Source organism: Neophocaena asiaeorientalis, unplaced genomic scaffold, assembly GCF_003031525.2.
Source record: "Neophocaena asiaeorientalis asiaeorientalis breed wild unplaced genomic scaffold, Neophocaena_asiaeorientalis_V1.1 scaffold32, whole genome shotgun sequence".
NCBI lineage: Eukaryota > Metazoa > Chordata > Mammalia > Artiodactyla > Phocoenidae > Neophocaena > Neophocaena asiaeorientalis.
This window is the reverse complement of record NW_020185327.1, coordinates 3,101,893-3,117,297: the sequence shown is the minus strand read 5'-3', so window position 1 is coordinate 3,117,297 and position 15,405 is coordinate 3,101,893.

The following is a 15,405-nucleotide window of genomic DNA, read 5'->3' as shown; positions in this document are numbered from 1 at the left end:
GGGAATAGTACAAGGAAGTTATACTAGCAAAGAGCAGCTTGGTTATGGCAACGGCACCTTCTTTTAGGGGACAGCAGAGTCAGTCAGGTGATTACCTCATAGTGCAGACCAGGTAATTTGGGTTTGACTGGTTTAAGCTTCCATTCCTAGGAGAGCCTGAAACTGTAAGTTAGGTATTAAATCTTGGTTTGGTGATGATGGACTTAGCATAGGTGACTCCATTTGGGGTCCGTTTTATCTTTTTTAGCAATTCCCCCCAGTTGGGCAGACTCTCAGCCTGAGAGATGTGATCAAAATTTAAGGCATTAACAGAACTCCCAGATACTGCTTTTTTTTTTTTTTTTTTGCGGTACGCGGGCCTCTCACTGCTGTGGCCTCTCCTGCTGCGGAGCACAGGCTCTGGATGCGCAGGCTCAGCGACCATGGCTCACAGGCCCAGCCGCTCCGCAGCATGTGGGATCTTCCCGAACCGGGGCACGAACCCGTATCCCCTGCATCGGCCGGCGGACTCTCCACCACTGCACCACCAGGGAAGCCCTTGAAGTCTTTTTGCTGAATCTCTGTGGTATTTACAGGTCACAACTTCAGGTTGACATTTTTGAAGATGATCATTCTCTTCTTTCCTTTTCTGACATTCTAGTTTTAGGGAGATCATTTGCTTGCTTTGTAGAGGCTGTGAACATGCTTTTAAAGCTTTTGAGAGAATGTGGCACGCCAGGGAGATTACTATGATTATTTATAAACAGGGTAATTCCCAAACCAATCAAGATCAAATAAGTCAGAGAAGGACCCCACTGAAGCGACTGGCTTGTTGAACAAGTGGCTTGTTCAGTGATCTTATGCAGCTGAGTTTCAGCTTCCCCAGAAGTGTTAATCCAGGTGCAGGAAGATGTTGGTCACAACACAGACACCTCCTTGCTCATCTAAAAGATAACCAAGTACTATTTTATTATCAAGAACAACTTTGGCCAGAAAGTCTAAGGATTTTTGTTGGACAGCTATTGCTTTTTAGTGGATTCTGCAAAATCTTCAAGGGTTAAGGAGAGATTCCTGATCATAGCTTCGTTCATACTCACTCCTAAACGGAAGTAGGGACCTGCCAAAGGAAGTGAATTCTGGATCAGGAATACCTTCTGGTAGGTCCTTTCTAACTTAACAATGTAAATTCAGGGGAGTTGACCAATGAGATATCTCAGTTTGATTGTGGACAGTTAGGAACACAGTTAGATAAACTATGAGGCATTGTTTCGTTATGCACCAGTCATCTAGGCAATTCATAAGCTCAAGGAGAATGATAACCACCACAGGAAAGGAAATCCTGTTGGGGCACAAACCACTCCTACTAAGGTGACACTGTTAATGGATTCATTTGCAGGAATTGTTGTGTTTGCAAGCCAGGGGTCAATAAGGATTTCAGTGCATTTGGGAAGTAAATCTCCCAGACTGAAACTGAATGTTGTTCTAAATACCTTGCAAAGATTGGTGCTGCTGGTGAGATCTTTTCATGACTGAGGACAGATCTAAATCAGATCATATAAAAATATCAGATAACATAAGAATATGGAGATGCAAATATACCATGATTTGCATAGATATTTGTGTCTAATTGGGCAAGTCCAGTTATAATAAAGGAAAAGTTTAAAAAAAGGCATTGGATAATCTGTCTATAAAAGTCAGACTCTAAGTGATTTCTAAAGGGGATCAATTACAGTTTATGGTGACATTGGGAATCAAAGAAAAATTGGTCACAGGAAGGACCAGGGGGTCTTTAGCCTCGTGTACAGAGTTTTTGATGACAAATCCAGCAGTCTGAAGTTACTCTCCTTAGTAATGGCCTGGGAGACACAGATGATAGTGTTATCTTTCCAGGCCAATGCCAGAGTAAAGGAAAGAAAGAGAAGAAGAAAAGGTTTTATGTTTAGGTAAAGTATGAAGCCTTGATCTGGTATCTTGGGTGGATTCAGTCTTCCTTGATGTCAGCTACTTCTCTTCCTAGTCAGTTGGATTCAGAGGTCTCCAGCATTCTGAGCCTTCCTCAGCTGTGAGATGTGTACCCAAGATTCAAAGCCTTCTAGTTTCACAGTAGTGTCAATGGTCAGGAGTACATGGTAAGGCTCTTTCCATGAGTATCACTTTTGCAAAAACATCAGAGTAAAACAATAACTATCTATAAATGACAAAAGAGTTAAAAATGCCCATTGTTGGGCTTCCCTGGTGGCGCAGTGGTTGAGAGTCCGCCTGCCGATGCAGGGGACATGGGTTCGTGCCCTGGTCTGGGAGAATCCCACATGCCGCGGAGCGGCTAGGCCCGTGAGCCATGGCCACTGAGCCTGTGCGTCCGGAGCCTGTGCTCCACAACGGGAGAGGCCGCAGCAGTGAGAGGCCTGCGTACCGGGGGAAAAAAAAAATGTCCATTGTTATAGATCTGATGAGAGTTCATTTGATAAGTAAATGTAGTTATTTCCGTGATATACATTTTAAGATAATAACTGGAATTATGACTGATAATATTATACTAGGACATATCAGATTTCCAGAAATTTCATACAATTTCTAGAACTTATATACCTGGAAAAATATAACTTAAAGAAGGCTTAGTATTACTTCTTATTTGACAATGCTTCCCATGTAATTTAACATATCAAATAAGCCTAATTAGTTTAACCTCTCTGTCTCTGTCTGTCTCTCTCTCTCTCTCTCTCTCTCTCTCTCTCTCTCTTTATTTATTTATTTATTTTTCTAGTACACGGGCCTCTCACCATTGTGGCCTTTCCTGCTGCAGAGCACAGGCTCCAGATGCACAGGCTCAGCGGCCATGGCTCACAGGCCCAGCCGCTCTGCAGCATGTGCCTTTTTATAAGAAAAGAGAACAATTCTTTTGAGATGTTCCAGAAGCCCTCTGGAAAATCCCAAAGTTAGTTTCAAGTCAAAAAGACTGCATTTAGAATTTGATTTTGGGAAGTATGTCAAGAATATAAAAAATTTTGGATACTTGACTAAAAATATCACAGAAAATTATGAAACAAGGGGCTTCCCTGGTGGCGCAGTGGTTGAGAGTCCGCCTGCCGATGCAGGGGACACGAGTTCGTGCCCCGGTCCGGGAAGATCCCACATGCCGCAGAGTGGCTGGGCCCGTGAGCCATGGCTGCTGAGCCTGCGCGTCCGGAGCCTGTGCTCCGCAACGGGAGAGGCCACAACAGTGAGAGGCCCGCGTACCGCAAAAAAAAAAAAAAAAAAAAAAAAATTATGAAACAATACTAAATTACCCATTTAACCAAAGTAACGATAGAAGATGTTAAAGGCAAATGCAGAAGACCACATAGTTGTGAACAAAACTTAGCTCTTTTAATATGGAGAAGATTGAATTTTCTCAGTATTAATCAACGAGCTGATAATCAAAGACCTGATAAAGACAATATGGAGCCCAGTAAATTATTTTGATAAGACAGAAAATCTTTGCTGTCTAGGTAGATTACTTAAAAGGTAAACAAACTTTCACAATTTTCTTATCCAAACAGACCAAGAGTCCAGTAAAAACTTTGTCCTTTTAACAAAGAGAACACTAAATTCCAATTTTGCACTAGTGTACTTTGATATCAAAATTCATATTTTAACTTAGATAAATTCATCACAATCTTAGCCATCTTGACCACACATAAAATTCCTTTCCATAGATTCTTTTCCACAAACCTTCTACAACTTTTAAAATATTTCTTCAGATTTTGTCATATGTTTTTCCTCTTTTTCATTTTGTGACAATCAATCATTTTACTTTCCTTACCTACTTCTCATACACAGTTGTTCCCTTTCACCCTTATTACTTTTAAGTAGTTTTAACACATATTAATTAAAATTCTTAACCCTAGAATCCTTAATTCCTAGTGAAACCTAAGATGTAAGCAATTGTGGACTGTTCACTAGCATTCTGTGAATTGGCAAATTTATTAAGACATTTCATAACTTCTAGAAACATGCTTCCTCATAGCACAATTTTTCAATGGGGCACAAAACATGTATACCAATAGAAACAGATATTATTTTCTTGGTAATAAGGAGTCAAAAGTAGATAAACTTATGTTCAGTGATTAATGTGTTTCAATATTTTATTTTATTTGGAAATGATCTAGACATTTAATGACTATCCATAATTTAATTTAACTTAGGAAAACTCTAAGGTTTCAAGTTACGAAAAAGATTTGGGGAAACTAACTAGACATACCATAAAAAACAATTATTGCTGCAAAGTTCACCTAAAAATTCTTATCCCACTCACACCTATTTAATTTACTTACTCCCAACAATTACATTTAGACTACCCACAAAAAGTTCATGAGACATTAGGCAAAGTCAGCCATCACCTCAAGCTGTTTTTCTTGCTGAAAAATTTTGTAACAGAGATAACATGAAATTATTTGATTAATAAACTCCGGTAAAGTAAGAGTTGCCTGTCTGCATTGTTTTCAATAATGTCAATGTTGATAACTCTAAAGACATGTCTATTTTAATTAAACCAACAAACTTAAAGTAGCTTTTCTTTACTGAAGATTATCCTAGATCACATGAACTTGAAAAGTATCAGGGAGAGTTTTTATAGTTCTGAGAGTATACTTAATTTATACAGTGCTTGTTTGTTTTTAAGTCAGTTAAATAGAGCTTTCTACAAATTAAGTTTTGCAACACACATCTTTAACATACATTTATAGACATACATAAACATAAAGACACAAACAGAGATCTTATAATTTTTGTCTTAAAATTGTAGCCATGAGATGAGTACAATAATACTAAACTCAACTAATTTATAAAAGAAGTAGGATTCAAATTGTGTTTTTGGCAAATGGAATAAGTTAAGGTTATCTGCTCAGATGGTAAATCTTTTTACTAATAGTTATGAAGAAGACACTTAAGATTTGTCATTTACCTAAATTCCAGATAACTTTTTCCCCTTTCCTTCTGATAAAAATTATTTTCCTAAAGTGTGTATTCCAAAGAGATGGCCTAGATAAGAGTTCCTGAAGAAAACCAGGTAGAACATTTACATCTCAAACACACAGGGAAAGTGTGCAAGTTTCTCCAAGAGGGGCTTTTGTTTTCTAAGACCAGAATTTTTACAATACTTACAAGCCTTTTGAGATAAATTAGGGGAGGTTTGGGGCTTGATTAAAAGGATAAGTGAATTTTTAATTCTTTCTGGGGCCACATTTCTGGTCTTGCACAGATTTGCAAGATAAGGACAGTTGCTTTTAATACCTCAAAGAATTGGTTTGCAACCTAAATGATATCAAAGGGCTGATCCTTCCATCCAACCATATTATCTTTAATTTGCTTTTTTATATCAGGGAGAAGATTTCCAACTAAGATGGAAATCAAAAGATTTTTATGTTCTGAATTTAGAGCTGTTTGTCTTTGGAATGTTTTAGTGAATTCTTTCACAAAGGCTTCAGAAGTTTTCTCTATCCCTCTGGGTACATAATTTTGGTTTAGTTTAACGGAAGAGGCCAAAAATATTTCTGGCAGTATTGAACAATGCTGTCAACTGAAAAAAAATGCACAACCTAAAAGTTGAGAATTATATTTTATTCAGTGGACTTTCTGAGGACTTCAAGCCTGGGAGGTAGCCTCTCAGATAGCTCTGAAAGACTGCTCTGAGCAGGTAAGGGTGTAGCCAGGATATTTAGGAGTTTTGCAACAAAAATCAGGTAGTTGGAACATCAAAAGATTACTCTTAATTAAAGAAAACCAGATATCTCAAGTTAATGAATTTAGCACATTTCTGTGTATGAGAAGACACAAGATTCTGGGCTCATCAAAATCATTCCTTTGAGAAGCACCTTAGCTATCTAGGGCCAGTATCCTGTTCTTTCCCATCTTGAGTTGCCTCAGGGTGCACCGTTGGGGACAGCTCTAGTGGTTTGATGGCTGCACATCCTTCGTTTACTAATATGGCAGGCAACATTTTTCATTTACAACCCCATGGGCCCAAGATGTGTTTCCAAAGAGAGTGCAAAAATATTACCCTCCTAAGATCCAGAGCCATTCCCAAAGATAGCCAAATAGAAAATTCCTCTGAATTCTGGCAATAGACTCTAGCTGCAAATGGAGTTCAACCCACATTTCTGATGGTTACCAAGCTGAGTTCTCAGGACACAAAACAGGACAAATAAGAAGGTAACAGCTGTCTCTGAGAGAGAAAGATCAATAATCAATGGGTCTGATTTTGGAAATAAAAGGACAACATGAAATTTTTTTTTTCTCTTTCAACAGTGTACTACAGAGATTCAGGAATGCTGAAACTGGTAAGAATTCTCTCTTCTCTGGTTTTTACCAGTTTTCCCAAGATCCCGTCTTCAAGCTGTGGCATCTCCCAGAATTTGGTAAGGTTTTCCATTAATTTTAATTTTAGTTCCCCCTTCACTGCTTAAGGGGAAAATGTAGCAGTTTACTACAAAATCCCTCAGAGTTCTGTTAACCTGGAAAGAGTCAATATGGGTGATCTTGGGTAGCCTTGGCTTGCAGAAGCTTGAAGCAGGATCTCAGTTCTCTGACCAGAGATTTAAGCCAGACCGTGGCAGTGAGAGCACCAAATCCTAACCACTGGATCATGAGGGCCAGTGGCTAGTGACAAGGTCCTGGATCATCTGCTTAGGAGAAGGGAATTTCAACAAAGAGACGGAATGTAGTGAAACAAGTAAAGTGTTTATTAGGAAGAAAAATGCATGTATGGATAGACACACACGGGAGGGCTCAGAGAAAGGGTTGCATCCATAAGGTAGTTCAAATCACTTATATGGGGCAGTTCTTCTAGGTTTCCTCTGGCCAGTCGTCTTGCTTTGCCTGACTCTGAGTCCGTATTTGGTCTAACTCAGGGCCCTCCCCTGTGTGTGTGTGCATCTTTTAGCCAAGGTGGATTCCAGTGCAAGGGTTTCTGGGAAGACGAACACATTATGGTCTGGCACCTCCTTCCTTCTGTGACCTCTGAGGAACCTTTCTGTGCATGTGTAGTTTGGGAGGTCTCCTTGACCTCAAGAATGAAAAATATGTGGTCTCTTTATCTTCTATTCAAGCAGGACTCAACTCCTCCTTGCTCCTGCCATTATCTTTATCTTGGAGTATCTGTCCACAGGTCCAGCTGCCCAGCTTGGGGCCCAACTGTCTCCTGCCTCATGGGGACCTTTCTTCGAGGGTAGTTATGGGAGTATCTGTAAGGCCACTAATTTGGCCGACTTTTGTTTATAGTCATGTAATAGTCTGCAGGGTGGAAAGACAATTCAGAAAAAGGAGTGGTAGAATGAGTACTCAAGTAAAGAAAGATAGACGAGAGTAGTAGGAATTGTGTCGGTCCCATAGTCCTTTGATGTAGGTACCTATTGTGTCTTCAATTTATCACTAGCAGTTTGTAATGAATCCTTCAATAAAGCTGTTTTGGAATTTTGAAGGCTTTTATAGGCTTTGGCATGTCAATTAAAATAGGTGTCCCATTCTGTTTGTTTGATTTGGTAGTCTTTGCTTTCAAGTGAACTTCTTAAATAATTTTTTCTAATTGGAACACTCCTCTTAATGGCCATTGTAATTCTAGGTGGTATTCATAATATTTTGACATTTTTGTAGATATCTACAGCTTCTGGGACCATAGTTCTTAGATATATAAAAGCAGGTGTGCTGGAGGTAGCATGCTCAACTCTTTGGAACTTAAAGATCCCATTTCTTTAGCTAAGTCTTGGGTCTCTCAGAGCCAAACTAATACCTAAGAGGGATGTTGTGCTGGGTTGGGGATTGTGTTTTCAGTGTACCTTATTGCATGGAAACTTTCTTGAGGTTGCAGGTGACCTAGTGTCAATCTACCCCTTTCTGTGACCAATTTATCCTAACACAGGAGTCTTAGAGTTAGGTGGCATGTGCTCTAACAGCTTTTAAGTGCTTGGAACCCACCAAATTTTCAGGTTTTAGCTTTCAAGATTCCCACTAGCAATAGCTTTACCTTAACACACCAGCAGTAGTCAAAGAGATATTACTGTGAACTGGTCAATAGAAGGCCTTGTGTGGCCCTCCAGCAGTTCCCAATGTGGCAATGGGGAAAGGACTGAACCAACAGACCCCAACTAAAAGGGACTGCAGACTGGGATTCCAATCAAACGTGTAACTACAGACTGAACCACCAGCAGTTCCCAATGTGGAATCTGGAGACTGATCCAAGGGCTGGGATTCTAATCAAATGGGGAATTGCAGACTGAAGCAAGGACTAGGGGCTTGGGCTCTGGGTGGAACTGTGCTAGCTTAAGCTAAGCTGCCCTGGACTGGAAAGCCAATTAGATCAGGAGCTTAATGCAAAGACATTGGCGCTCAAAACTGAGTGGAACTTACCCACAGCTCTTGGAGATGGTGAGGAAGGCAGAGAAACCAAAGTGTTCATTGGTACCAGGACCTGTGTTTCTTGTCATCCCTGAAGCCATCAGAAGTTTCCTTTGGATCCCACTGCTGCCACCAATATTGTTAAAACAAAATTCAACTGAGTGAATTTTAAAGATCTTGTTGGCTTTAGTCAATGATTTATGAATCAGGCAGCATCCCTTCTAGCCGATAGAAAGGAGCTCCAAGGAACTGTAGAAAATTAAAGATTTTTATAAGCAGAAAGGAGCAGGACAAGAAAGTTATATTAGCAAAAAATGGATTGGTTGTGGCAAGGTCACCTTCCTCTGGGGGACAGCAGGTTCTACTAGATGGATTACCTCACTAGTGCTGCCTAGGTAATTCCTGATTGACTGATTTAAGATTCCATTCCTGGGAGAAGCTGAAACTGTAATTAAGTTAGGTATTAAGTCTTGGTTTAATGATGTGGGGCATAGCAAAAGCGACTCCATTTTAGGCCTTCTGTCTCTTTTTTAACATTATTGATCAACTTCTGCCAATCCAAATTCTGTCTGCTAGTATTTATAGTGTGTGTGTGTGTGTGTGTGTGTGTGTGTGTGCGCGCGTGCACGCAAGTATGTGTGTGTGCATGTGTGTCTCTGTGTGTGTGTGTTTTGCAGCTGTTTTGGGGTTGTTGGAATCAGTATATAGTAGATGGGGAAAGTATTACAGTTATGTAATGGTGTATAGGAAGGATGATATTTTCCGGACTACTAGGAAGAAATACCTAGCTATCCCTTTGAGTTTTACTTTACTTTCAGAGAAAATCTGAAGCTAACCAATGTGAGTAGGCTGTGCCCACTTCACATCACAAACAACTGGACTGAAATGGTGTGAAAGTAACAAGATATCATTTTCTCTTTCCTTTTTGGTACCAGAAACATCTTACAGAGAATTTGGGTAAATTGTGCTCTTTCAAAGAAAATCAAGAAGAAATTGATTGATTAGTTAATGTTCATTAATAACTTATTCTGAGCTGAGTATTACAAAGTGTTCAAAACATGTACAAATCATAGACCCTGTCCTCAGGGGACATCAAACTCATTGAGAAGACATACAGAAACATCAAAGTGTGATCCTTACATGAAGCTTCTGATAAGTACTAAAGAAATGGTATATACCAGAATTTGGCAAATTTTTCTATAAAGAACGGATAGTAATTATATTAGGCTTGCATTTTATATGGTCTCTGGGTCAACTACTGAAGTCTGCCCTTTTAGAGAAAAAGCCGCTATAGACAATCATAAATGAATGGGCGTGGCTGTTTTCCAATAAAATTGTATCTACAAAAATAGATGGCAGGCTGAATTTGGAAGGAGGGCCATGCTTTGTTGACCTCTGGTATAGTCATTAAGTGGTGTGGGTATTCAGAGAACTGAGAGAGTTTAACAGTCTTCATGCAGTAGCAGGAGATTGAAGACTAAGTAGGAATTCTTAGTGGGAACACAGTGTAAACAAAAGCTGTGTATAATAAAAAGGCTTTGTGTTGTGGTGGGTGGGAGTAAATAGAAAAAATGGGCTTCTCTGTGAAAGCACCCCAAGAGGCAAGGGCATTTCCCCTTCTGGCAAGCAACTGCTGAGTGATTAAATGCACAATATAGGTCCTGAGATGCATATTCCTAAAGCCATGGCGCCTGTTCAGGTCCTTTGGCTCTTCCACCAGGCTATATTTCTAGCCTATCTCTTTCTGCAGAATTGGCATTTCAGACTCCAGGGTACAAGGATGTCAGCCTACAGGAAGAATGAAATTTGTTGTATGAGTGTTTAGGAGAGTTCCTTGGTGAGGTTTTCTCTATGTGGTCAAGAGTTGCACAGCAATCTAAGTGACTAAGGTAGTTCTGAATGTCTATGTCTCTGATGACAAGATCTCCCAGTTTAAGACAAACCCTTATGTCAAAGGGTGGCATTTCTTCCACTGTATTAATCAGAACACTAGTCAGGCTCAATGATTCCAGAAAATTAGGGTTCTGTGGTGCAAACTATGCTTCCTTTTGGAGATTGACCAGGTCCACTGGTAAATTAAAGGGCAAGAGAAGACCTGTTGCAGAGAAATCTGTTTAACTTGTAATAACCATAAATTTCCCAAACATTTGACCACAGAAACTTTTTCCATGGAGCATCTATGAACATCTCATGGAACCCATTTTGGAAAACAATGCTTTAGGGAAACAAGTGTGGAAATAAATATTGCTAACAGTCACTAGTTGTGGCTTCAAGTTAACATGAAAGACAGGGTGGGGGATGAGAAAGAGAGAGAGTTTTAAAAGCTCAGATGACTCTTGAGGGATGTAAGTATAGGGTGGAACTGAGCCTTCTTATTTAGTGTAGCCATTTGAATTCTTGTCCCAACCTACCCACAACCTTCTAATTTCAGGTGAACAGGAGTACTAAAATGCCGTGATAAGATAGCAAAAAAAAGAAGGGAGCAGAATACTTAAATATCGTTTCTTCTTTTCTTGTCATTATTGATGTTAAACTTCTAGCTTTGTTCTCTTCTTCGTGGTCCTTCTGGAGCCTTTGTTTGAAAGCATGAAAATGATTGTCATCTGGAACGATTCATGGCACGCAGAGCTGAGCTTAGAGGGAAAACAAACGTATGATTAGCAAGTACATAAACATCCCTAACCAGACCCAACTCCCCTCCTCTGTAGAGCAGAGGAGGGGCTGTGCAGAGGAGTGAGGCAACCAAGAATTTCGTTGAAGTATCTGGAGGATTCGCTGGGAAATTCTGTCCAATTTGCTGCAAACAAGTCAGACATTACAATCTAATTAAATTTAACCCTATGTTGAAGAAGCTCTAGTTGGCATTTCATTTCAAAGCATTTTCTTTTTCTTTTTCTTCTATGTGCTTACAAAACAGCTTAATTTTAGGCACTGTATTGCAATCTAGTTTTGTCAGCTCATTCACTCGGTATGTATTTATTTAGGATCTACTATACAACAAGTACTAGGAAATCAATGAAGAATTTGGCATGATCCCACCACTGAGGGGCTGATAATCAATATGGGGAGAGACACACAGAAGCTAATAAATACAGTCAAGTGTTTAGATGCATATGCTCAATATCTGTATAGGCAGAGGGGAATTCAAGTGAAGCAGTTGTCAGTTCTACCTGGAAATCCCAGAAGTTTCATGCAAAGGGTGGTCTTAGAACCAAATCTTGAAAAATGAGCAAGTAGGGTGTTAGTCAGGCAGACAGGTATTCACATCCTCCAGATATCTGTTGCTGGTTAGTTCCATGTGCAGTTAGATGATCAGCAAGTCCTTAAGCCCATCCCATCCTCATACTACCTTATAGTTGAGAATATTGTACCATCAGTGATCTTCAAAGTGAAGCATGTGAACCCAGGGTGAGGGACATTGCAGATGATCCACTAAAGTGTGGAAAAGAAATGCCACAACTTTAGAATTTTTATCTCATCCCTTTGAAACTTGTATTTTTGAGTTTTATGAAGTGCATATGAATGTTATTATATATGTTTATAATTTATAAATAAATATACATGTATTGGAGGTGCATGGTGCAAATTTTTTACTGATGGAGTGCAGGATCCAAAAGCTTGCAGACCACCTGTATTTGTTATTCATCTATGAAGTGGTTGAAAATATCTTAGGTTTTGTCTTTTTTGTTCAATAGACTATTCCTCATTGTCTAGAAATTAATTTTTTTTTTTAGTAATAGTAACACACTATTTTATGCCTCTACCAAGTTCCAGGTTCTGAATTAGGCACTTTGCATAAAGTACCTCGGTTAACTTCTAGAATTGTCCTAGTAAGACTGGGAAAACTGCTCCAGTTTGTGATTGAAAAAGTGAGGAACATAGAAGTTTAGTAATTTTCCTCCATATTAGAAGGTGGCAGACCCATGGTTGAAATTATATGTAGTCTGACTTAAATGCCAACATGCTGAACAATTAACAATTGCCTTTTCAGGGTCAATAAAAAGAAATTACTAACGTGCTTTCTCTGTTTTGTTGGAGATGATAGAAATTAAGTATTTATAGCCTTTTACACTTATAATTTTACTATGAAAATGTGTACTCCTGTGAGTAAAAGAGAAATCTGACGCTTATTATTCAGATTTTTATACTTGCATTTGAGTTTTGAAAATGTATCTCTTCTTTGACCTGGAAAGAATTATCCATCTCTAGTCATTTATCATAAATAGAAAATATTTATTTAGTACTTACTATACGTCAGACACTGTAAAAACATATTTTCCCCACAACAGCAAGCCTCCAGTTAAGTAACTAATTAGAGTAATAGCTAGTGGGTGATAAAGTCAAAATTCTAACTGAAGCAGTACCTTTGTCTTTGGAACCCATGCTGTTAACCTTTAGGCTGTGTTCCCTCCCCATAAAAAGACATAAAGTTGCCTCAACAAGAATATTCATTGCAATATTGTTTGCAATAGTGAAACACTGAAAGCAACCTTAACAGCCATCAATAATGTCCATCATTGTGTTCCATTCCTCTGGTAATCCATGAGGAATGGAATACAGTAAATACTATGCAGCCAATAAAAATGCTAACTGTACAGTACTGGTTTCTTGGAGCCACCATAACAAATTACCATTTACTTGGTGACTTAAACAATAGGATTTTATTGTCTCACTGTTCTGGAGGTCAGAAGTCCAAAATCAAGGTATCGTCAGGGTCAGACTCCCTCTGAAGCCTCTAGGAGAGAATCCTTCTTTGCCTCTTCCAGCTTCTGGTGACCCAAGGTGTTGGTTGGCTGGTAGCTGCATCCATCCAATCTTTATCTCATCTTCATATGGCCCTCTCCCTCTGTCTCTCTGTGTCCAAATCTCCCTTTCCTTTTACTTAGAAAGATGCCAGTCATTGGATTTAGGGCTCATCCTAAATCCAGGATGATTTCATCTCTAGACCCTTAACTAATTAAATTTGCAAAGACACCACTTCCCAATAAGGTCACTTTCTGAGGTTCTGGGTGGACGTTAATCTGGGGGGGACACTACTCAACTCAATATAATAATTTAAACCTATATTTATTGAAATACAAAATGATATATTATTAAGTAAAAAAACCCATTAAATTGCAGCATGCCTAATATGATTTCATTATTATAAAAATTATACGCTAACATGTGTGTATACATATGTAGAAACATGTGTAGAAGAGTATCCCCCAAAATGTTAATATTGATGATCTCTGTGTGGTAGGATTATGGATGATTTTTGCTTTTCTCTCTACCTTTTTCTATACAGTCTGAATGCTTTGCTGTGAAGAAAAAATAATCAGAAAAACAATTTCTAATTTTTTAGAACATATCTATATTTGACTCAAAAATTCCCAAACCCTTTAATGACAGACTATGAAACCCTATTGGTCTAATACTTTTGATGCTTACAGAAAATCACTTGGGGGAAAATCATTAGAAAGGATTCTGCTTTTTGTTTGCACAGAAAAACACTTTATCAGCTCTTCCCATGTTCCTAACCTCAAGTCCTTTGTCATCTCCAAGCCCACCCCATCGTATTGACTACAAAAAGCCTCTAAACCCAATTTTTTACCTCTTGGTTAGAGTCACACAACTGTTTTTTTTTTTGTCCATAGAATTTTCAGATATTAGGCAAAGGGTTTTAAAAATCTTTTACAATGTGAAACAATATCCCTTTAATTTTTCCATGTGCAAAACCTCATCTTCCCACCAATATTGTTTCTCAAAGAAAAGATTGTGTCACACTTCTTTGTCTTCTCATATTGTGGTTGCCTATCTCTGATGCATAGAAGTCAGCTAAGAAGATATGTGGTTATCTGAAAGACTAATGTCTCTCTATAAAGGTACCTTTTTAAAATAAATATTCCCGTAATTGCCTAATGTTTTATGAGAAATTGAAATGCTTTTCCCAGTATACCTATTTTGTTTTGCAGCAAATCTGCTGCTTCTCTCAACATACTAGCTGCTGATTCATTACCGTCAGCTATTTGGATGGGATTGTTTCTCTACTTGTTATCTCTGCAGTCAGAGTTCCAATCCCTTGGGATGTTCAGACTATTTTTGTCATTACCTTTGCAATTTAGTTTCATGTTTTGCAACATGAAAAATACTTTGGGGGTTTCCCTGGTGGCGCAGTGGTTGAGAGTCCACCTGCCAATGCAGGGGACGCGGGTTCGTGCCCCGGTCCGGGAAGATCTCACATGCCGCAGAGCGGCTGGGCCCGTGAGCCATGGCCACTGAGCCTATGCGTCTGGAGCCTGTGCTCCGCAACAGGAGAGGCCACAGCAGTGAGAAGCCCACACACCGCAAAAATTTAGAATAATGTTGAGAATATCAACAGATCTATATAGTCAAACTTACTATGAGGTCCTTACCAGGCTGAGAACTCTCTGTGGACACAAACTGGGTTTTCTTCATTCTTATACCCTCATGTTTGTAGCCAGTCTGGCCCATAGCACTCACTAAATGAGCTTGCTTATGTGGCTTCCAAGATGCTAGACTTCCCATCAGCCTCATTAAGCTGAAACTCAGAATATTCTTTTTCCATCAGGGATGGGCAGTGACAGTGCCTGGCAGAGCCCGAGGAGAAAAAAGGCCAGCACATCCTCCTTGCCCTGCTTCTGAGTATGCAAATTTGTCCCTGGGATATAGGCCATGTCTTGACCCTCAGCTCTGGGCACACTTACTTCTAGGCTATGATTTAGAGATGCAAGAAGATGAGCAATGGGAGAAAGAGTTTCTTCAGTGAATAGGAAAAGGATTAAAGATAAAGGGTATAGCACCAATTCCTTATCTATCCCACCCCAGTCATCAGCTAAGCAAAGCATGTAGAACAACCTCTCTGCCTCCATGCCCCACCCCTGCACATGCTTGAGAAGGATACTCTGTGTGGCCCCTGGGACCAGCAAACCCACCGCAGACACACCCAGACCACGTCCATGAATCCTACCAACATCTGGGACCCATGTTGTGATCGACTGTATTTAACTGTTATTTGGTGACTGTGTTTTGAGTGGGGAGGCTGAGGCTAGCTAG